This window comes from Panthera leo, chromosome D3, assembly GCF_018350215.1.
Source record: "Panthera leo isolate Ple1 chromosome D3, P.leo_Ple1_pat1.1, whole genome shotgun sequence".
NCBI classification, from domain to species: domain Eukaryota; kingdom Metazoa; phylum Chordata; class Mammalia; order Carnivora; family Felidae; genus Panthera; species Panthera leo.
This window is the reverse complement of record NC_056690.1, coordinates 40,837,160-40,861,784: the sequence shown is the minus strand read 5'-3', so window position 1 is coordinate 40,861,784 and position 24,625 is coordinate 40,837,160.

The following is a 24,625-nucleotide window of genomic DNA, read 5'->3' as shown; positions in this document are numbered from 1 at the left end:
CACATGCTCTACTGACTGACTCAGCCAGGTCCCCCCCACCCCCGACCGATAAGGGATTTTATTTTATTATTTTAATGTTTATTTGTTTACTTTGAGAAAGAGAGAGGAAGAGAAAGAATCCCAGGGGCTCTATGCTGACAGCACGAAACCCAACAATGTGGGGCTTGAGCCCTTGGATGGTGAGATCATGACCTAAGCCAAAATCAAGAGTTGGACGCTTACCTGATTGAGCCACCCGGGAGCCACCCCGCCTCCAAGGGTTTTAAAACAAATTCATTAAAGTGCTTCAGGCACTTCTCTTATCTAACAGTATTGGCTATTCTCGGAAGTTATTAGGACAACTCTACTCTAAAACTTTTGATTTTTATACTATAGTGTGCAATGTATTTTATTTAACCCAATAAAATATAATTAATTTATTTAGAGTTTAGAAGAGTAAGTATAAGAATTTAAGTCATATACCTATGGGCATATTTTAGTTTTCTGTCCTTCCCATGAGTAAACAGCTGCATTTATCCATTCATGGCTGACAAAACCCATTTGTTGGTACTGTACTATCAAAGTTACTTTTGCAAATGCAAAATCTGGCAGCATTTTAATGTCGAATTATCACATGTACTTGAATAAATCTTTAGAGAGAGAATTGCCAATTTTGAAGGGTTACTGAAGGTACTATTTTATTCACCAGACAAGAGGTCTGCCAAGCACTTCAAAAGTCCAACTGCTTCCTCAAATTACACACTGGATGTAGGAGATTTGAGGAATGTTAACAAAATGAAAATATTAGTTACTCAGATACTTTGAAATATGAACTGCTGAAATTGGAAGTAGCTATAGCTTTGTCCAAGGTCAAAGGTCAATGAGAAAATGTCTTTCTAGACAGAATTAGCAAAATTCTGAAATCTGTTCAACGAATGATCACGATCACTACAAAGCTGGCCAGACTTTTGATTAGGGGATTGGAAAACAGAGAAACAGGTAAAGATTCTTAAGTGGTCTAATTTATGAAGACTGGACTTCTGGATTACTCACTCACTCAAGAAACAAAGCTGAAGAGTCTATTCTAGCTGCTGATCCCACCATCTCCATGAAAGCAGCCCCTCAGCACATAGTGGTGTTTCATTTGTTGTTGTTGTTGTTGTTGTTGTTGTTGTTGTTGTTGTTGTTTAAATCTGGAACAAAGCTACCTGCCCAGCATGTTTTCCCACTGTTCATGATGTGACTTCTGCCAGTCTTGCCAACCCAAACTTGCCTCCCAGTGAATGTTCCCCAACCTCACATCATGCCCCACCTTTTTAAAACTCCTTGTCCTAGATCATTCGTTCTCACTCTTGGCTAAAAATTAAAATCATGTGAAAAGTTTTTTAAAAAATTACCTCCTAGGCTCCCCCTCAGAGATTCAAATTTAACTGCTCTGGGGTAAGGCCCAAGAGCCAGAAGTTTCCCAGGTGATTCTGAAGTGCAGCCAGGGTAGAAAGCCATGGCCTTAGAAGCTCACCTCCCCTGCGGAAGCTCTTCCCCTGCCCCGCCTCCCCCTGCGATCCACCTACCATATTTTTACTCAATATTCCACCAGCAGCACACCATCACTTCACCTCTGAGTCATTTCTCGACTTCCCCAGGAAGAAAATCCTCTCTCTCCTTTGTGCCTCATTATGCACTCTGCAGAGTTCCCTCCCAGCACCTGGTGTGAGTTAATGATCTTTTTCCACTGACTGATCTCTGCTTCCACTGGACTGTGAGTTTATGGGGGTGAGGTTCATCTATGTATCCCTGGTGTCAATAAGCGTTTCCGGGAAAAATGAGGGACAGATAAACAGCTTTAAGAACTCCATCTTCGCTGGCTTTAACCTCCAGAATCCCTTGGGGGAATATTTCCAAAGACCCATAAATTCTCCACATGGTCCACTGCAGACCTGGCAGGAGAGATAGGTGAGAGTGGAGAAGTTGGAGGGAATGTCCATGGCTGTGAATATCCTTTAGGCCCAACTGTTGGGACACATTCCCTTAGGGTTTTTGCGGTCCGTTTTGGTATTCTGAAAGTATCAATAATAGTAATGGCTATGCGCCGGGCATTCTTCTAAGATCTTGCTTTCCCCCAATGTTATTGAGGTATAATTGACAAACAAAAAATTACATATTCTTAACATGTACAATGTGATAGTTTGATATACATATATGTGGTGAAGTAATTACCACAATCAAGTCAACTAACATATCTATCACCTTATATAATTACTTTTTTGTTTTGTGGTGAGAACATATAAGATCTACTCTTTCAGCAAATTTCAAGTATACAGTACAGTATTATTAACTAGAGGCATTGAGCTGTACATTAGATCTCCAGAACTTATTGATCTTGCATACCTGAAACTTTGTGTTCTTTAACCAACATCTCTCAATTTCCTCCCCTCCTCAGCCCCTGGCGACCACCGTTCTCTCTGGTTCCATGAGTTCAACTCTTTTCAATTCCACACATAACAGATCAGATCATGCAGTATTTGTCTCTCTGTGTCTGGCTTATTTCACTTAGTGTAAGTTCTTGAGGTTTATCCACGTTAACTCAAATGACAGAATTTCCTCTTTTTAAAGGTTGAATAATATTCCTCTGTGTGTGTGTCGGGGGGGGGGGTGTTTATTCATTTCTCTGTTGATGGAAATTTAGATTGTTCCCACACTTAAGCTCTTGTAAGTAGTTCTGCAATGAATGTGGGAATGCTAATCCTGATTTCCTTTCTTTTGGGTATGTGCCCAGAAATGGGATTGTTGGATGTTATGGTAGTTCTATTTTTAACTTTTTTGTTTGTTTGTTTGTTTTAAGTAATCTCTATACTCAACATGGGGCTCGAACCTGTGACCCTGAGATCAAGAGTTAAACACTCTTCCAACTGAGCCTACCAGACACCTCCTATTTTTAACTTTTTGAGGAATTTTCATACTGTTTTCCAGAGCAAATGTGCCATTTTGTATTCCCACCAACTGTGTACAAGGGTTCCAGTCTCTCCACATCCTCACTAATACTTGTTGTCTTTTGTCAAATAACCATTCTCACTGGCGTGAGGTGATATCCCATTGTGGTTTTGATTTGCATCTCCCTGATGGTTAGTGATGTCAAGCATTTCTTCATATACTCATTGGCCATTTGTACATCTTCTTTTAAGAAATAGCTATTCAGGTTGGTCATCCATTTTTAAGTTGGGTTGTTGCTAATAATATCTTTATATTACAGTTAAAGAAATTGACACTAAAACCTTACTGATTTTACTTCATATCTGCAACAACCTTCTAAGACAGTGAAGCTCAGAGGCTAAACTTACTCAAGGTCATAAGGTTAGAAAGTGAAATTAAATTCAGTTCTGCTACTTATCTCTTTAGATGGTTGAAAAGCACTGCCCTATGGATTTTAATAACCTCTTATGTCCATTAAATGCAAGTAATAGAAAATCATAATTGAAGCACCTGGGAGGCTCAGTTGGTTAAGCGTCAGACTTTTGATTTCGCTCAGGTCATGGTCTCACAGTTCGTGGGTTCGAACCCCGTGTGGAGCTCTGTGCTGATGGTATAGAGCCTGCTTGGGATTCTTTCTCTCTGCCCCTCCCCCAGCTCTCTCTCTTTCTTAAAATAAATAAACATTTTAAAAAGTTTTTAAAAATAATAGAAAATCATAAATCAGATCCATTTAAACAATGAGGAAATGTATTATAACAAATCTTTTTTGCCATTTTAAGATTTTATATTATTATTTAATTTTTAAAGTTTATTCATCCATTCTGAGAGAGAGAGTGGGGGAGGGGCAGAAAGCAAGGGAGAGAGAGAAAACCCAAAGCGGGCTCTGCACTATCAGCTCAGAGCCCTATGTGGGGCTCAAACACACGAACCACGAGGTCATGACCTGAGCTGAAATCAAGAGTCAGACACTCAACTAACAGCCACCCAGGTGCCCCTATGACATGAAATCTTGAGGTTGAGTAGCCATAGGTATGATCTTTTTTTTTTAATTTTTAAAAAATGTTTTATTTATTTTTGAGAGAGAGAGTGTGTGTGTGAGTAGGGGAGGGGCAGACATAGAACCTAAAGCAGGCTCTAGGCTCTGAGCTGTTAGCACAGAGCCCGACGCGGGGCTCGAACCCATGAACTGTGAGATCATGACCTGAGCCGAAGTCAGACACTCAACTGACTGAGCCACTCAGGGACCATTAGCCATAGGTATTGTCTTAACTGCTGCTCCAGCTTCCTTCTCTTTCTCTGCTCTTTCCTCTACGATGCATGGGCCTCACCCTGAGGTCGGGTACTCTCGCCAGATGGTCACTGAAATCTTCGGACTCACACTAAGACACAGCAATAGGCTTTCTCCTAACCAATCATTTCCAAGGGAATGGGATCACCAAGAGCTACTGGAGGAGTAGACTGGGTGCTGGAAAGCCAACAGCTGCCTCCTTCATCCCTTATATTTACAGAGCATGTCTGAGTTTTCAGAATTGTTTCATGGTAGTTATTGCTTTTGATCTTCACAGCAATCTATGTTAAATGTAAGTTGTGGGTTGTCCTCAGGGGTGGTTTTATGCGCAGGAAAGAATTAATATTCAATACGTTAAAATACAAGTCTCATAATCTAATCTTTCCTCGGGCTTTTAAATCTAGCTTACAAATTCTATTTTTACAACTCTAACAAGTTTGGCAATGACTTTAAGAAGGCCTTGGATTAAAGCGGTCTGTTCATTAATTTTTTTTTAGAAAAAGAGAGAGGCATGAGCAGGGGAGAGGGGCAGATGGAGAGAGAGAAAGAGAGAGAGAGAGAGAGAGGGAGAGGGAGAGGGAGAGAGAGAGAGAGAGAGAGAGAGAGGGAGAGGGAGAGAGAGAGAGAGAGAGAGAGAGAGAGAATCTAAGCAGGCTCCATGCTCAGTGCAGAGTCCAAAGTGGGGCTCAATCCCTGGATCCTGGGATCACAATCTGAGCCAAAATCAAGAGTTGCTCAACCAACTGAGCCACTCAGGTGCCCCCAAATTGTCCTAAGAATAAATAGTTCTTATAAATCTGATGTGTTAAATAAAACTTACAACATATTGAATGTGAATTTCTCTTAATTCAGTTCTAGAGCTATATTTTATCATATCCAAATCAATTATGCATTTGCACATTTTAAATTGGATTTACAAGGCAGTTATTCTAATACTTCAACTGTCTTAAAACATGACAAGTATATAAAACACCAAATATGTACACATTTCTTTAAACAAAAATATGAATACCATGAATTTGGTTCCCTCAAATCATCTTAGGGATGCAAGCCACTTCCCATACAATCTGCGATTTTCCCATGTAATTATTGCTTGAGGTTTTGCATAATCACCGAATATTTAAGCCAGGATCTGACTAAATTCTTATTTGTGAGGGACTGAATTGTATTTGCAGTTGCTATATCAATTACCTCTTAATTTCAGAAGAGCATGGATTAAATGGCCCAAAACAAAGACTCTGATTCTTGCCTTGGAGGAGTCTTGCCCCTCCCACACCACTTAATTAGGTTTTGCATTTCTTTGGTTTTTAAGGTATATAACTGTAATTTCCTTGACTCTCTAAAGAACTTTGAAATTGCTTGATTGTTACATTCTTTTTTATTCTCAGGACCTCCTAACGCTTTGGTGGTATTAAAATATCATTCATTTGAATTCTGTATTTGTCTGACTATTGGTTTACAACTTCCAAGGTAATTCAGCTGACCTGTTTTATGCTAGACAAGCACAGGAAATCCTGTGGTTGGGTTCTCAATTTAGGGGGTATTCTTCTCTTAAAGCAAGCTTTCTATGGTTTAGGACTCTCTAACCAGGAGATTAGAGAACAGTTATGCCCAACTCACACGGGTAGCCAATGAAGGGATTAGAACCCCACCAAAGTGGAAGGAAAATCCCATGAAGGGGCGCCTGGGTGGCTCGGTCGGTTCAGTGTTCGACTCTGATTTTAGCTTAGGTCATGATCTCACAGTTTGTGGGATGCAGCCTCACCTCAGGCCTCTGTGTGGAGACTGCTTAGGATTCTCTCTCCCTCTCTCTGCCCTTCCACCACCCCTTCTCTTAAAAAAAAATCACTTTAAACTGAAAACATCTGAACAACCAGCAGCCACAGAAGGAAACAATATCTAAACTTAACCAAAGCCTCCTGACACTACAGCTGTCTTTGACACTCTCTGAGGGAGTTTCCTGTTTGGGAGAAGACTGATCTTTAGCACCCGGAAGTGCAAATTCAGCTCCATTAGCATCAAAAAGACTAATAGAATTTTTTTGTACTTTCCCATTGAAACCAAAATTCACCCCTTTTATGTTAAATTAGGCTATAGACCTTTACCTCTTGGCTATCTGGTACTCATCACGAGCACCCCCATGTGCACATGTAAATAAACCCTGTCTTTTCTCCTGTTAATCTGTCTATTATCAGTTAATTCTCAGGCCCATGACCATTTGAATTTAAGGCAGAGGAAAAGTTTCCTCCCGATGGTTTTGGTAATGAGGATGGGATGGTCGGGACTCCCTGTGTATTTGGGAGACTGCAGCTGAGATCCCAGGAACTCTGACCAAGCTAACCAAGATAAGTTCTTAGCAATCAAACTCCCAGATCTCTGCTCAAGGTACAATTCATCGAGGGTGATGAGACTTTCCTTGTGTTTTCTAAAAGGGATTTTCCAAACTTTAGATTTATATGAGAAAAGTTTTTGGTTAGAACAACAGGCATACCTTGTTTTATTGCCATTGGCTTTATTGGGCTTCACAGGTATTATGTGGTTTTTTTTTTTAGGTTTATTTATTTATTTTGAGAGAGAGAGAGACAGGGAGGAGAGAGAGAGTGCAAGCCTGAGAATGGGGGAGGGGCAAAGAGATGGGGGAGAGAGAGAACCCTAAGCAGGCTCCGACCTCTGTGGTGAGCCCAATGCTGGCCTCAGTTTCACAACTGTGAGATCATGACCTGAGCCAAAAATCAAGAGTTGGAATGTTTAACTGATTGAGCCACCCAGATATTGTCGCAAGACATTGTTTTTTTAAAAAATAGAAGGTTTGTGGCAACGCTCCATTGTACAAGTCCATTGATGCCACTTATGACTCTGTGTCATATTTTGGTAATTTTTGCAATACTTTAAACTTTTTCATTATTATATTTGGATTGCTGCAATATCATGATAAGACTTTAATAGATGAGGAGTTGCCTCTTATAGATGAGCAAAGATAAGTGGTTTCTTGAGTTGGAATCTACTCCTGGTGAAGATGCTGGGAAGATTGTTAAAATGACAACAAAGAATTTAGAATATTCCATAACAACTTCGTTGATAAAGCAGTGGCAAGGGTTTGAGAGAACTAACTCCAATTTTTAAAGCTCTACCGCAGGTAAAATGCTGTCAAACAACATTGTGTGCTACAGAGAAATAGCTCATGAAAGGAAGAGTCAATCAATGCAGCAAACTTCATTCTTATCTTAAGAAGTTGCCACAGCCACCCCAACCTTCAACAGCCATCACCCTGATCAGTTGGCTGCCACAATATGGAGGCAAGACCTGACACCAGCAAAAAGATCATGACTCACTGAAAATATATATATTAAATTACATATATATAATGCTATTGTATACTTAGTAGTGCAATCAGGGGCACCTGAGTGGCTCAGTTGGTTGAGTGTCCAACTCTTGATTTTGGCTCAGGCCACAATCCCAGGGTCATGGGATCAAGCCCTGTGTTGGGCTCCATGCTGAGCATGGAGCCTGCTTAAGATTCTTTCTATCCCTCTGCCCCTCTCCCATAACTTTTACATGTACTAGGAAGCCAAAAAACTCATTTGACTTACTTTATTTTGATATTCACTTTTATTCTGGAACCAAATCTGCAATATCACCAAGGTATGCCTACAGATTTTTGGGTATTTTTGGGTATTTTTGACTCTTATTTTATTTTATTTTATTTTTAATGTTTATTTATTTATTTTGAGAGAGAGTGCAAGCAGGGGAGAGGGAGAGAGAGACAGAGACAGAGACACAGAGACAGAGACAATCCCAAGCAGGATCTACATTGCCAGTGCACAGCCCAACTAGGGGCTCAGTCTCATGAACTGTGAGATTGTGACTTAAACCAAAATCAAGAATTGAATGCTTAACCAACTGAGCCATCCAGACACCCTGAGGCTCTTATTTTAGATAGCCATTTGTCCTGTTCCTTTGTCTCTGTCTTTTGTATTGTTGTCTGTCATAAATCATAGTGTAGAACACAGGCATGTGTCTTATAAGCCTATTGTTTGAGCTTCACAGACCACTTAGTTTACAATTCTCACTAGACTGGTGATAAGCTTTGCTGTGGGTCACCAATAAATCTGGGTGAGGTTCTTCCGATTTGATTTTATGTCCTGAGAGCTTGGCTTGATTCCAGAGAGAGGATTCTCTTTGGTTTTCCACCTGCTGGGCAGCACAGATATTTGAGTCTGTGCTCAGAGGCAACCAACCATCATGTTAGGGGCTGACATATGAGGTCCACAAGCAACACTTTCCTACCAACTGTTGCCAGCATTCAGGAGGTCTGTTGAAGTTTAAGTCCTACAGGATCCCAGCCCATAAGGACCCTTGTTGTCTCCCCATTGCCTTTGAGTGTTGAGAATTCCCTCTCAGTATCATGGATTAGTGGGTCTGTGACTGGAGGTGTCTCATATTTGTAGGAAGTTGAAGTCACAAATACCTAAACACCATTCTTACTGCTTACGGCAATGAGAATTCTTGCTATTTTTCTCCTTGGTTATCTTTGGATACGCGAGCTGCATATTCTGTGCCTTCTTGGGGCATGTGTCTTATGTCCATATATAAGCCATAAAAACATTGATTTAAGTCATGTTTTAAAGGGGTATACTCTCAGAAGTTGAGTTAGAGTCCCAGGCTTCTTTGCTTAAGATATACTTCTTGGGCTGAAAGTTTTTTCTGACTTTTTTTGGAGACCTCTCCATTCTCCCAACTTGCCTTTCATGAGAATTTCTCAGTTGACCGAAACCCTCCACCTTCTCCAACCCCTTTCTCTAATATGCTCCACTGCTATAGTGCTGATCGTCTTTTTCCTTTCTTATTGGTGTGGTTTTATACTAAGGATCATTTGGAACTTCAGTGGCCCCTTCAGGAAACTTAAGATCTCCCTAAATTAGTTCCTCTAAGATCTCTCCCTTTTTATTATCTCCACTCCTTCTTCCTCCTTTTGCTAATATTGATCTTCCCTTCAGCCCCTTTGACATGTCCCCCTTCAGACTCTTACCTCCTCTGGTAAGACTTTATTAAAACTGCACGAAATGCTTTAAAATTTTTATCCCAGTGAATAATAGAACTCCTTAATTCTTTCATATGAAAATGTTTTCATCAGTTTTCCCCACACCTGCTGTGTTATAGAACTATAGAATAACCAAATGATGATGCATCTGACAACATAAAAAAAAGTGTTCTCTGTGTCCTCTTAGGTGTGATTTTCTTTTAGACAGTGTCTTGTCTGCTTGGACTGCCATAACAAAATACCACACACTAGGTGTCTTAAACAACATCAGTTTAGTTCTCATAACCCTGGAGGATGGAAGTCCAAGAATAAGGCTTGTTTAGTTTCTGGTAAAAGTGCTTTTCTTGGCTTGTAGATGGTCTTCTTTTTGCTGTGTCCTCACATGACCTTTCCATGGTGCATGCATATCATGGGGGGAGTCTCCTTCTCTTTTTATAAAGTCAGTATGTCACCACGGGCACCCCACCCTCATGACTTCTTCTACCCCTATGACCTTCTAAAGACCCCACCTCCAAATACTATCGTAATTAGGGATTCGGGTGTCAACATATGAATTTTGAGGGGGGACATGAGTATTCAGTCCATAACAAAGAGGCTGCGTGACAAAGTGACAGGGTACTGGACAGGGGGTCTAAGATCCAGATTTTTAGAGCTAGATCTGTTACTGAATAACTTTGACCATGAACAAGTCACAGCTTTTTTGGATCTTAATTTATCCATGAGAAAATGGGGGAATTGAGAAGATCGGTTCCAGAATTTCCTCTAGCTTTGAACTTCTGCTAGTTTTCTTCATTCAGGCCCTTGATAATCACATACATTTAGGTGATATTTTGCCTTATTATCTTCAGATATCTTTTTAGAGAATAAAAAAATCACAGAACTGTTTCAAGAGTGTAGGTGGGTAGTATGCACCACGAGGAGTTGAAAAGTAGAAGAGAAAAACTGGACAGGCAGTGGCTTTGCAAAGGATCCATCTAAGAGATGACGTGTCACCAAGTGGGCCAGGCATAATGCCAGGATAGTGGAGCTGGATGAGCACATTGAGAGCTATACCTGGATCAAGAGTGCTGTCACCAGATACACTGGGACTAGAAAAAGGAGAGTCCCAATGGGTACCTTATTTATTTAGTACCTGTGTTATCTCAGCTGTCTTTTCATTTATTGCTTATTTTCTTTTTAAATCTCTCCCAGAATCCTCCCCTGCACTGTAATCTCTATGAGAAAAATTGTTGGCACAGAACAGGTACCCAATAAATATATATTAAATAAATAAAAGATGTCAGGGTCTCAATAGAAGTGACATTCACACATTTTTTGGAAAGTAATCACTATAAGAGACACATTTTTTTCACATAGACCCAGTTCTTTGTTTTTTCCTTCCCTTCCTTCCTTCCTTTTTTTTTTTTTTTTTTTTTTTTTTTTAAAGAGAGAGAGCAAGAGTTGGGGAGAGGGGCAGAAAGAGAGGGGCAGAGGGAGAAGGAGAGAGAATCTCAAGCAGGCTCCACACTCAGCGTGGAGACTGACACAGGACTCGGTCCCTTGACCCTGAGTTCATGACCTGAGCCAAAATCAAGAGTCAATTGTTCAACCGACTAAGCACCCAGGTACCCCGTTTCCTTCCTAATACAATTCATTCTGGCATTTTATTTATTTATTTATTTTTTTTTTTTTTTATTTTTTTAACGTTTATTTTATTTTTGAGACAGGGGGAGACAGCATGAACGGGGGAGGGTCAGAGAGAGAGGGAGACACAGAATCTAAAACAGGCTCCAGCCTCTGAGCAGTCAGCACAGAGCCCGACGCAGGGCTCGAACTCACGGAACGTGAGATCATGACCTGAGCTGAAGTCAGATGCTTAACCGACTGAGCCACCCAGGCGCCCCCATTCTGGCATTTTAATCTTCTGTTTCCTTTTTTAAAACCTGGCCCCGACCAACTATACTAATTTAGCCACCTCATAGGGAGGGATGAGGTGAGTCCGCATTGGCGGGTGTGATAGAGTCACCTGAGCTGGGAATGGATGGCCCAGGCTGTGACAGTTCAGTGGCACTAGGTACTTCCCTACCCTCCTTTGTTCTGATTCTGTGCTCTGCAGGGAGACTTCCTCATAATTTTGTCTTTAGGGAATGAATGTGCCAATCAGCAAACATGAATATCTGTCCTACTGATATTTCTATCAATTAATTGGTATTCTATTTTAATAAATCAATTGATTTAATTGATATTCTATTTTATACTAGATACTACACTATCTCTTGTGAATTTGATTAGTGTGAATAAGAATCTGAGAAACTGTTCACCTTTGGATGCCCTTGACAATGTCATAATTCTACAAAGAATGGACCCCAGACCAGACAGAGGCCAGCCAGTTCTGTGATGCTGTAGGGAGACTAGTCCTTTGGGAAAGTCTAATGCTAACAGCAGTTTATAAAGACAACAGAGATCTTTCTGGATGCTAGCACTGCCTGTATTGTGAAATCCTTTGTAAACCTGGTAAGCCTCTGTTTACCCAAATAAGAATGTTTCATAGAGATGACAGACTTAAAGTTTGTTTTACAAAATTTACTTATAGAACTTGTCTTTTAAGGCTAATAATTGCAGAATCATTTTGAGCTAATTCATATATAGCACACATTTGTATCATATGGTCCTTGCCCTTGGGAACTAAATAATAAATACAACTCAGGGCCAGCTAAACCCAAACAAATATACTCATATACACATGTGCTTATTGAACAATGTGTTGCATTTAGATAGGGCTTTGCATTGTCAGGTATGTGCAGGCTCACCTATTCCTTGAGGAAGTTAGGAAAGGTGATGTTATAACTGTGAGACTCTGACAGCTTAGTCTACTCAAAACTTTTGTCCTTGGGCCGGTGACCCTGTTCAGTAATTGGCAGAATAAGGCTTTAATTTCTAGCCTCTTCACCAACAGATCATCTCTCTATGGTTTTCACAGTTGAATACGGTGATCCTCTTTTTGAGGGTTCCCAATCTTTATGATGTCTGGTATGCTCATGAACTTGTCCCAATACCTGCAGACCTGTTCCTTAGCCTCCCCATCCTTCCAACCATGTGACTCGTGTGGTCCACACGGAAAGAAAGAAATATGGCTAAGTCATCAGAACGTAAGAGGAACTGCTTACACCTCTCAACTCTTGAAACTATCCTCTTGGCTTCCATAGTCAAAGGAAGCTTTCTGATCCAAAGAGTTACCTAGATCAAATATCTAGAGGGAATTTTTTAGAATTTATTATTTTTAAAAGATTTTATTTTTTTTTTTAATTTTTTTAATGTTTATTTATTTTTGAAGAAGGGAGAGACAGAGCATGAGTGGGGGAAGAGCAGAGAGAGAGGGAGACAGAATCAGAAGCAGGCTCCAGGCTCCGAGCTGTCAACACAGAGCCCGACACAGGGCTTGAACTCACGAACTGCGAGATCATGACCTGAGCCGAAGTCAGATGTTTAACCGACTGAGCCACCCAGGCACCCCAAAAGACTTTATTTTTAAATGCTTATTTATTTATTTTGAAAGAGAGAGCATGCGCAGGAAGGGGCAGAGAAGGAACCCTAAGCAGATCTGCGCTGACAGTGCAGAATCCGATGTGAGGCTCAAACTCACAAACCATGAGATTATGACCAGAGCCGAAATCAAGAGTTGGATGCTTAACCAACTGAGCCACCCAGCTTCCTCTAAGATTTTATTTTCAAGTAATCTCTAGACCCAACGTGGCACCCAAACTTACAACACCAAGATCAAGAGTAGCATGCCCTACCAACTGAGCCAGCCAGCCGCCCTCTAGAGGGAACTTTAAATTGTTTGTTTATTTTGAGAGAGAGAGTCCCCATGAGAGAGAGTGCATGAGAGTGGGCCAGGGGCAGAGAGAGAGGGAGATAGAGAATCCCAAGCAGGCTCCATGCTGTCAGCACAGAGCCTGACACAGGGCTTGATCTCATGAACTGTGAGATCATGACGCTTAACCAACTGAGCCACCTAGGCACACCCCCTCTAAAGGGAACTTCAAAATCAGACTTGATAAAGCAACAAAAGGAGTTAATCAGGAATGAATGCACACCAAGGAATAAGTACAATCCACAGCTTATCTTAAACTTAATATAAACATGCAACACACTATAATACAAAGTAAGTTTCTTGTGCCAACTTCCAATTTGTCTCCACTGAAACTAATTTGGGAGGGTTGTCTTTGTTCTATTACAGTTCAAATATAATTTTTCCTTTTATTTTTCTTTTGTAGTCAAGGTTCTGTTGACCTATTTCTGTGTGGCTGTCTGGGAAAAACACACTGTATTTTCCTTTACTCTCATATACAATAATTCTGACTCCAGAGGTGTGGGTTTTCCCATACTGACCAATTCTCTGACACCAGCTGGGTGTCCTACAATTCAACTGAATTCAGGCAGTAAATGACTTAGCACAGACCCTAGGGGTTAAGGGCTCAGTCCCACAAAACTGCCCTCAATTCAGACACCAGTTGCTAGTCGTAGGTCTTCAAGTTACTCACAACTTCGATCTGACTTGGCTACAAATTAGAGGTTTTCATGACACCATCCTTGGGTTCAATAATTTGCTTGAATGGCTCAAAGAACACAGGAAAATAGTTTACCTACTACTGTCAATTTATTATAAAGGATATTTTAAAGGATTCAAATGAATAGCCAGATGAAGGGGTACATAGGGCAAGATCTGGAAGGCGACTCTGAGAACAGAAGCTTCTATACCCTTAGAGTTGGGGTGTATCACCCTCCAAACATATAGTAGATGCATTCACCAACCTGGAAGCTCTCCCACCACCCTATTTTTGGTGTTTTCATGGAGGCTTCCTCACACAGGCATGATCTATCATTAACTCAATCTCCAGCCCTACCCCCTCTTCCCAGAGGATGGGGGTGGTGCTAAAAGTTCCAAGCTTCTAATCTTGACTAGGTTTTTCTGGTGACCAGCCCCTTTCCTGAAGCCACCCAGGAGCCCATCAAGAATTGTCTCATTAGAACAAAAGACATTCCCATCACCCAGGAAATTCCAAGGTATTTAGGAGCCAGTGTCAGGAACCAGGGTTAAAGACCAAACACTGGGACAAAAGATGCTCCCAGGGTTCTTACCACGTAGGAAATTACCATGGTTTAGGAGCCCTATGTCAGGAACTGTGTCCTACTGTCCCCTCTTGAAAGACTGTTTCCTATGTCACCAATTCTCTATCTCTGTTTACAATTGCTCAAAGTGTAGATTTTAAGATGGAGTTTTCAGAAACTACTCTGGAGATGATTTTGTAGAATGCCTGCCTTCTTTACTATCTGCCCAGGAATAACCTAGTCTCTGTTTTCTGCCCAGTTGACTCTTGGCCTCTCTCTGAGCTCCCTCAGCCACCTCTGAGATCGTTCCCACACTATAACAGGACAGAGGTTTCTAGAGTCTTCTCAATGTGAGGAAGATGTCTATCTAGGGCCCAAGCTGTAAATGGCTTTCTCTGCTATTCAGCCTGGAGCGCCTCATTCTTTCCTTGCACTCACTCCTGGGGCCCTTTTTGCTAAAATAAAGAGAGGGGCATATATACTCTCTGGCCATGAGTCTCATATACATGGCATCCCAATCTTCTTTCTTGGGCCCCTCTCTGGACCAAAACTGGGCTACAGAGTAGGCAACCCATGCATTTCCTGTCAAGGTCTTACAAGGAATCACTCTGGGCAGGACTCCATTGGTGGATGTTGCATGTGATAACTCACATTTTGCTCGGTGAATTGAGGGTCTCAGGGGAGGTGGTTTTGAGAGGAACTGACAGAGGCTGTGCTCTGTGTGGGAGATCCCCTGCTGCAGTCAGGTCAGCCTGAGGGGATGCTGAGAGATAGTGGCCAGATTCAAAGTGCAATTAGAGGTTGGACAACTATGCAAAGCACAGTGGTAGAGAGGGGCAGAGGGAGAGAGGGAATCTTAAGCAGGCTCCACACTGAGCAGGGCTCGAGCCCATGACCCTGGGATCATGACCTGAGCCGAAATCAAGAATCAGACACTCAACCAACTGAGCCACCAGGTGCCTCTAAATAATTTTTTTTTTTTTAAAGCCACCTGAGGCACCTAACTGGCCCCACATTGGGCGTGGAGCCAACTTAAAAAAAAAAAAAAGCCTCTTAGATCCAACCACATGATTCATTATTTGTGGCCAGAAAATTCCTATTAAGAAAGAAGAATCTTCTGTTTGGAATGATTAAAAAAAAAAAGAAACAGGTTCTGAAATGGATAGTGATGACGGTTGTACAACATCGTGAATGTACCCAATGCCACTGAATTGCATGCTATTGAAATATAGTTAAAGTGGTAGCATTTCATGTGTATATTTTACAACAGTTAAAACAAATTTTTTTTTAAGGCAGAACCCCAAGGCAGGGCAGAGGACTTCGAACTCTCTTTGGTCTCTTTGAGCCAGTGGAAACACTTAGTAGGTATTGGTAACAGTATATATAGTAAGCATCTGGTCTTTGGAGGCACACAGGCCTCCCCTCACAGGAGGTCGTACCCACACTAGCTGTGGGAGGGAGCAACCTCCCTGGGTCTCAATTTCTCATAGTTAAGAAAGATAGAAACTAACAAGTAGAGTTTTTGCTAAGATTAAATAAAATAACATAAGCGTGGGATTTAGAATATACCAACTTAGTTCCATCTAACCCCTAGAGCTATTTATTTATTTATTTATATTTTAAGCAGCCTTCCACACCCAATGTTGGGCTGGAGATCAAGAGTCGCACGCTCGGGGTGCCTGGGTGGCTCAGTTGGTTAAGCGGCCGACTTCGGCTCAGGTCATGATCTTGCGGTCTGTGAGTTCGAGCCCCACATCGGGCTCTGTGCTGACAGCTCAGAGCCTGGAGCCTGTTTCAGATTCTGTGTCTCCCTCTCTCTGACCCTCCCTCATTCATGCTCTGTCTCTCTCTGTCTCAAAAATAAATAAACGTTAAAAAAAAAAAAATTTTTTTAAAAAGAGTCGCACGCTCTACTGACTGAGCCAGCCTGGCACCCCTAACCCCTAGAGCTTTTTAAAACTGTGTTCAGACTCTACTCCAACTGGACACCCACGACCATTGATAGGGCCTAAAAAATGATGGCCCCTAGTGTTGAAAGCAGACATTCGCATCAATTAATTTAGTGCTTCAGTGTTTTAGATACTTTCTACCATTATCTGCATTTCATCTGTCCTGATAAAGAAGCTTGCCCCTCCTATACCTCCACACCTGCTGGCACAGGACAACACAATTGATTGTCTTATATTAGTGCTGTGGGTGTTGAATTTTCAGATTTAATTGTTATCTTATCTTTGCCAGTTTGGTGATAATATCCTGGGGGGAAGGAAGGGAAATCAGCTTTGCAGGAGAAGCAGGATAAATTGGGACCTGCCCTGCTTCAGAATAATCACAGTGGACCACTCACTCAGAGTAGCTCAGCGCGTCAATACTTTGGAGTCACCAGTTTCCCTGTGTTACCCGGGAATGCAAAGGGTACTTCCATCTCTCCATATCCTTCTTGTGATTTAAAATTTCTCAGATTTTTAAAAAGCATCCATCCCTGATAACAATTTATATTTTCCCCATATAAAATGGCCAAATTCTCTAAACCTGTACTCTTCCAGAGTTATTAACTCATCCCTTTAGGAATCTTGTAGGTTAGGTGGCACAGTTATAACCACTTAACTAATGGCTTCTAGAGAGAACAGGAACTGCCTAGAATAGAAGGTTGATCTACTGATTTGACAGATATTTACTGAGCACTGTTCAACATTATCCTCATTTTACAGAGGTGAAAATGAGGCACGGAGAGGTTAAGTCACTGTGTTTGGATGCACAGGTAGCAGGTGGCAGAGCCAACAGGTGCTGGAGGCCACGTGCTTGTTACTGCCCAGACTCACTGGGTGCCCAGGTGCTGTGCCCAGCTGGGACTACCAGGAAGACAGCAGAAAAGGCCCTGACTCTAGCTGCAGAAATGCACCGAATCCCCACTGCTATGAGAGACTGTTCCTCACCTGCTCACATGTCCCAGAAGAAAAACACCAGACAGTTAAGTGTTTAATATAACGGAATAATGGGGCTTTTGACTAAACACCACTCTAAAGAATGATACTCCACTCCAGTAAAGAGTATGCAAAGTAGAATTTTAAAATAAGGAGGCAGAGTGGCTATATCCGAATGATCCTGTCCCCAAGACTGAAGCAAGGTGGAGAAAAAGAGACTGTGACTGCTTATTTAATAGTTTCTAGAAAGCAGTATCTGGTTACCACTTCCCCTAGCTGTCTTGGTCGATGGATTCCTGCACAAAGGAGAAAGAGAGAAGGTCATCAAATCCAAATAACTTCAAACCAACTCCCAAAGCAAAGCCTGGCAGATAACCCGCTGCCTGAAGCTGAGCGAGCTCTGCGGCAGGGAAAGGAGCTCAGCTGGGCGCCGCCCACCAGCTGCCTGAGATAGCCAATAGAAACGCAGCACGCCCAGTGATATTTGCATTGCGGATAAACAATGAATAATGGGGTTTTTTAAATGAGTATGTCCGTGTTATCAATTCAAATGTAACTGGGCGTTCTGTATTTTTTCTGGCAACCCTACTCCAAGAACTAAAAGAAAAAGAAAAAAAAAGTGTACATAGTATAGTTTCCCTTACATGCCTTAGCTTTCCCGCCTCCTTAGACCACAGAGCTGAACTTCTTTCTCTAAAGAAAAACATTGTATGTGAAACCATGTAAGGAATTTAATGTGTCTGATAGAATTCAAGGCAGCGTACCAGGGTGTAAAGGGAATTTTATTATTGTTCTTCCCTAGTGAAAGAAACAATTAAAAGTTGTGTAGACTGGGGTGCCTGGGTGGCTCAGTCGGTTAAGCATCCCACATCAGCTCAGGTCATGATCTCATGGTTCTGTGGGTTGGAGCTCCACATCTGGCTCTGTGCTGACAGCTCGAAGCATAGAGCCTGTTTCGGATTCTGTCTCCCTCTCTCTCTGCCCCTTCCCTGTTTGTTCTCTCTCTCTCTCTCCCTTAATAATAAACACTAGGGGAAAAAAGTGTTGTGTAAACTACTGGGCTGAGAATGTGGAGAAACGGGTTCTAGCTGCGTACCTAGTTCCAGCATCCCGGTTATGTCCTTCCCTCTCCCCAGCCCCTTTCACCCCTCCTCAAAACTTGGATCCTGGAAAGCAGAGAGTTTTCTTCCCTTGGCAGAGGGTGCCCACTTAGTGGTAAAGGCTGGAGGAAGACAGGTGGAGAAGCGAGGATTTGTGTATGTTTGTGTGACTGCAGGCTGAGAACAAACTGTAACTTCATATTTAAAAGCACACATTTATTGGGGCGCCTGGACGGCTCAGTCAGTTAAGCAGCAGACTCTTGGTTTCAGCTCAGGTCATGCTCTGTGCTGACAGGGCTGAGTGTGCTTGGGATTCTCTCTCTCTCTGCCCTTCCCCCACTCATCTCTGCCTCTCTCAAAATAAATAAATAAACTTAAAAAAAAAAAAAGCACACACTTATTTAATTAACATAGTGAGATATTTTAGCTATTATATCCATACTATGTGTGCCTGCTTTTATAGTCAGAAGTGAAAATGATACATATCTGTCCTTCAAGAGAGAGGTAGAAAGAAATGGGTGTTAGCCTAGTTCTGCCATAGTTCCCAGCGGTGGATTGTTTTCTGAGGGTCACATTCTTCACGTGTGACAAGGCAGAGCTGGAATGACAGCTCTAAGGTCTCTTCCTGTTCTAGAACTTTTTGACATGACAATTCCTCAATGGGCCTTTGTAGGCTTCAGGAATTTTGTACCTTAGAAAAGGGAATTCATATCACTGGTAGGCTGGTTTCAGCTGAGAGACGAAATAGCTCCAGCTTTACTACTGAATACCATCACAAAATGAAAAAGACTGAACTTTAGGCACATACACAAAAATCCATGTGCAATAGTGACATTCATTCTCTTGCACCAGTAAAACTCGCCAAAGGAATAGTTGTTCAAAGCCTGTCGCCTCCAGGCCCTAGCGCGCCACCCTCCTTCTAAAAGAAAATTAACCCCTTTGTGTCACGACACAAGCATATTCACACTCCAAGTGGGAAACAATGAGACACTACAATCATAAAATTTCCATGCCTAACTGTCTAAGCAGGTTCAGAGTGGTATGATATTACTTCTTTGGGGGGCCATTTCCCAGGTGCAAAAAGACTTCCACAGTCATTGTGCTTACTTGTTTATGATTATTAGTAATGACAGCATTCCCCAGGCTTCCATGAAAATAGTACTTAACATCTCCAACCCGAGACTGTCCATTGGGCAGTAGTAATTCTTCCCTTACCCATATTTATATTTTGTATCTTGATTATTTAACTCTAAATATTAACAAGTTCTATTATTAGTAGATGGCTGAAATTGGTAGGAATCCTATAATTCCTGTCCTCTGTGTAAAGGAAAACAGAATGGCTAGGTATTTAAATATGGCCAGGCAGGGGCGCCTGGGTGGCGCAGTCGGTTAAGCGTCTGACTTCAGCCAGGTCACGATCTCGCGGTCCGTGAGTTCGAGCCCCGCGTCGGGCTCTGGGCTGATGGCTCGGAGCCTGGAGCCTGTTTCCGATTCTGTGTCTCCCTCTCTCTCTGCCCCTCCCCCGTTCATGCTCTGTCTCTCTCTGTCTCAAAAATAAATAAAAAACGTTGAAAAAAATTTAAAAAAAAAAAAAAATATGGCCAGGCATAGCCAAATTCAGTTGAATTTATATACAAAGTTTTAGAGAATCTAAACTTAAAACTTCAAAAAAAATTTTTTTAATGTTTATTAATTTTTTTTAAGGTATGCATATATTTATTTTGACCAAGTTTTCCAGATTACATTGCATCATGGAGGCACCAGTGTATATCCCTGCTAATTTGTTCATGGGGGTTCTCATATCCTCACTTTTTTATGAACATTGGTATTTCCTTAATAGTTTTTTTTTTTTTAATTAAAAATTTTTTTTTAAATTTACATCCAAATTAGTTAGCATATAGTGCAACAATGATTTCAGGAGTAGATTCCTTAGTGCCCCTTACCCATTTAGCCCATCCACCCTCCCACAATCCCTCCAGCAACCCTCAGTTTGTTCTCCATATTTATGAGTCTCTTATGTTTTGTCCCCCTCCCTGTTTTTATATTATTTTTGTTTCCCTTCCCTTATGTTCATCTGTTTTGTCTTAATATGAGTGAAATAGTGTGATTTTTGTCTTTCTCTGACTAATTTCAGTTAGCATAATACCCTCCAGTTCCATCCACATAGTTGCAAATGGCAAGATTTCATTCTTTTTGATTGCCAAGTAATACTCCATTGTGTGTATATATATCTTCTTTATCCATTCATCCATCGATGGATATTTGGGCTCTTTCCATACTTTGGCTGTTGTTCATAGTGCTGCTATAAAGATGGGGGTGCATGTGTCCCTTCAAAACAGCACACCTGTATTCCTTGGATAAATAACTAGTAGTACAATTGCTGGATTGTAGGGTAGTTCTATTTTTAGTTTTTTGAGGAAACTCCATACTGTTTTCCAGGGTGGCTGCACCAGCTCACATTCCCATATTAATTATTTTTTGAGAGAGAGACAGAGACAGAGAGACAGAGTGCAAGTGGGGGAGGGCAGAGAAAGAGGGGGAGACACAGAATCTGAAGTGGGCTCTAGGTTGTGAGCTTTCAGCACAGAGCCTGTGGTGGGACTCACACCCACAAGCCATGAGATCATGACCTGAGCCGAAGTTGCTTAACTGACTGAGTTACCCATATGCCTTTAAAAAAGTTTGTTTAATGTTTATTTATTTTTGAGACAGAGAGAGAGAGAGAGAATGGGGAGGAGCAAGAGAGGGAGACACAGTATCCAAAGCAGGCTCCAGGCTCTGAGCTGTCAGCATAGAGGCTGTCTCAGGGCTGAGCATGGAGCCTGCTTAAGATTCTCTTTCTGTCTCCCTCTACTCCCTCTCCAACTTGCATGTGCCCTCTTTCTTAAAAAAGAAAAAAAAAAAAAAAGGAAAGAAATATAATGTGGGGCATATATATCATTTTAAACTTTCTAGTAGCCACATTAAAAAAAAGTAAAAAGAAACAGGTGAAATTAATTTTAATAACATATTTTACTTAATATATCCAAATACTATCATTTCAATATGTAATCAATATAAAAACAGATATTTTACATCCTTTTTTTTCATACTGAGTTTTTGAAATTCTGTGTATATTTTATAGTTACAACATATCCCACTTTGGATGTGCCATATTTCAAGTGCTTAGCAGCATATGTGGTTGCTGGCTGCCATACTGGATGGTGCAGATGTGGAGACTAACTTATCTGCTCCAGTGCTGCTATGGCAGAGATTAATAATCCCCTCCTAACACTCATTTTTCCCTTTTAGTTTAATAACAGAACTGCAGTTTTTAGGTTCTATATGTTAGCCTTCCCTGCTGTTCAGTGTGGCCATGTAACCAAGAGCTGAGGCCAACCAGAGGTAAGCATCAGTATCTAGTACAGCCAAGATGTCTCCTTATCCGAAAAAGGCACATGTTCTTTGTTAATACTACCAGTGCTTAACATCTGGCTTAGGAGAAACATTTTTTTTTTCTTTTAGAGTAAATAATGTATAGACTCATCAAATCACTGTGTTATACTCATGAAACTAATGTAACACTGTGTATCAACTATACTTCAATTGGAAAAAAAAAAAGGCAGAGTTTGCTCAGTTCTCTCTTCTGGAGCTCTGGGAGTGTTTTCGGCCTTCTCACATCTATTGGAATGAGCCTTGGAATGCCATCATGGAGCTATCATAGCCCTGGGCTGCTGCTGGCTTCTGGACTGCTATGTGAGAGAGAAAGACTTCTGCCTTGTTTAAATTATTGATATTTTGAACTTTTTCTGAGCCTAATCTTAACCAATGTACTTCTAGAAGATGGATTTTGCCTATAACAAAATTAGTCACAACCAGTAGCAGGAAGCCTTGGGAAATACTTTGTGGCAATGTCCTCTCCGGCGTCTTATCTTACTCTGGTCAGTCCTCTAGAAATGTTCTAAGTTCTACATGCACAAAGACCCTTTGACTCACCAAATAACCCTGAGAAGGGAGCTCTCCCATAGGTGGTTAACAGCCTCACTGGGAGAGAAACAATCTCACTGTATCTCAGTTGCCCCAAACTACCTACTGCCTTGTGCTCCAGTAGGTGGGAAAATGTCAGTTATACAGACTAGAGGTTCAGACTGTATTTCCGCTTTAAGATTTAAAGTTGAAACATAAAAGTATCCTTTTCCAGCTCACAAGGGTCAAGTAGAACACATGATGCACAAGGCTGCATCTGCTATCACATTCATAATGAAAAGGGTTTTATTGAATCCTTCAGAACATGTGTCTTTGAATACAAAAATGCTTGATAGGCAATTCAGACCAAATAAAAAGGGATATGAAGTGCATTGAGCATGGCAGTGTGAATGAGCCTGGAAGAACCCCTGGGATCACCTGAGCCATAAACTTTTGTGACCAGAAACCCTCCTTTTGTGAGAGGTGCTGCACCCAGACTTTATTTCCCAGAGACCAATGGCTTCCTTCCCTGGCCAAGGGCCTAACACCAGGACGAGGCAGGCACTGAATGGCAGGTGGTGACCATTAAGAGACCCACCTTAAGGGGGGGCCTGGGTGGCTCAGTCAGTTAAGTGTCTGACTTTGGCTCAGGTCATGATCTCGTGGTTCATGAATTTGAGTCTTTGAGCCCTACTTCTGACTCTCTGCTGTCAGCACAGAGCCTGCTTCGGATCCTCTGTCCACCTTGCTTTCTGTCCCTCCCCCACTTGCTCTTTGTGTCTCTCAAAATAAATAAATAAACTTAAAAAAAGGGAGAGAGAGAGAGAGACCCACCTTACAAAACTGAAGAAAAAATTACTAAAATTTAAAAAATATGGGGCGCCTGGGTGGCTTGGTTAAGCGTCCAACTTCAGCTCAAGTCATGACCTCAGGGTCTGTGAGTTCAAGCCCTGCATTGGGCCCTGTGCTGACCGCTCAGAGCCTAGAGCCTGCTTCAGATTCTGTGTCTCCCTCTCTCTCTGCCCCTCCCCTGCTCACACACTCTCTCTCTCTCTCAAAAATAAACATTAAAAAAAATTTTTTTTAAATAAATAATACATTTACCTCAACCACTTTGGGAAAAGCTCTGACAGTTTCTTTATAAACTAAGCATACACCTAGCCTACGACCCAGCAATTCCAGTCCCAGGTCCTTGCTCAAGAGAGCTGAAAACACATATCCACACAATTGTACAGGAACAGTTATAGCAGCTTTCTTCACAATAACCCCAAACTGAAAATAGTTAGGCATCCATTAACATGGGACTGGCTAAACAAGCTGTAGTCTACTCATGCAATGCAATTCCATCGGGCAATAGAAAGTGATGAATTACTGAAATAGTCAACAGTACGGATGAAACTCAAAACAATTAGGCACAATGAAAGCAGCCTTACACAAGAGTTCATGCTGTATGATTACATTTTTATGAAATTCTAGAACAGTCCAAACTAATCTATCATGGAGGAAAATAGACAATCCAAGAAAAGAAATGAAGGAAACAATTCCATTGACATTAGCATCAAAAAGAATAAAATAGGTATGAATCAACTTAGCCAAGGAGGCAAAAGACCCTGAAAACTACAAAACAGTGCTGAAGGAAATCAAGGGACAAAAAGGTTACTGTTTCCTTGAAGTGTTACAAGCTTTTCTATATGTTAAACCCAAATATACCTTTTGACTATTTCACCCTGGGTTCCCTAGAACAATCCACAGCAAGCTACTGTCTTCTCCACATTCCAAATATCTGAAAGCCGCTGACAAATATGTGAAAATGGCTCCTATATATCTCTTTGTATCATTTCCTAAGGACTTGATATTTTCTATAGGACATGGTTTGACAATATCTTGATATCCTGGCTGCACTCCAGTTTACAACAGTTTTGCTGTGCTGTTGTTTTTAATGATATCTATGAAGGAGCACAAGACCCCAGATAATAGCTAGGATGTGACAAACTAGGATTATTTAGCTTAATCTAGGAATGTCATCAAACATTTAGATCATGCTTTTGAGTCTGCAGTCTGGCCAGTTCTTTTCTCTCCTGTATTCATGAAATAGACACTGTTTAACCTAAATGCATGGTTTTCTAGTTAAAATTCTTCTTAGAGTTTTTTTAATGTTTATTTCAAAAATTTTTTTAATGTTTATTTTTTGAGAGAGAGACAGAGTGCGAGCAGGGGAGGGGCAGAGAGAGAAGACACAAAATCTAATGCAGATCCAGGCTCTGAACTGTCAGCACAGAGCCCGATGTGG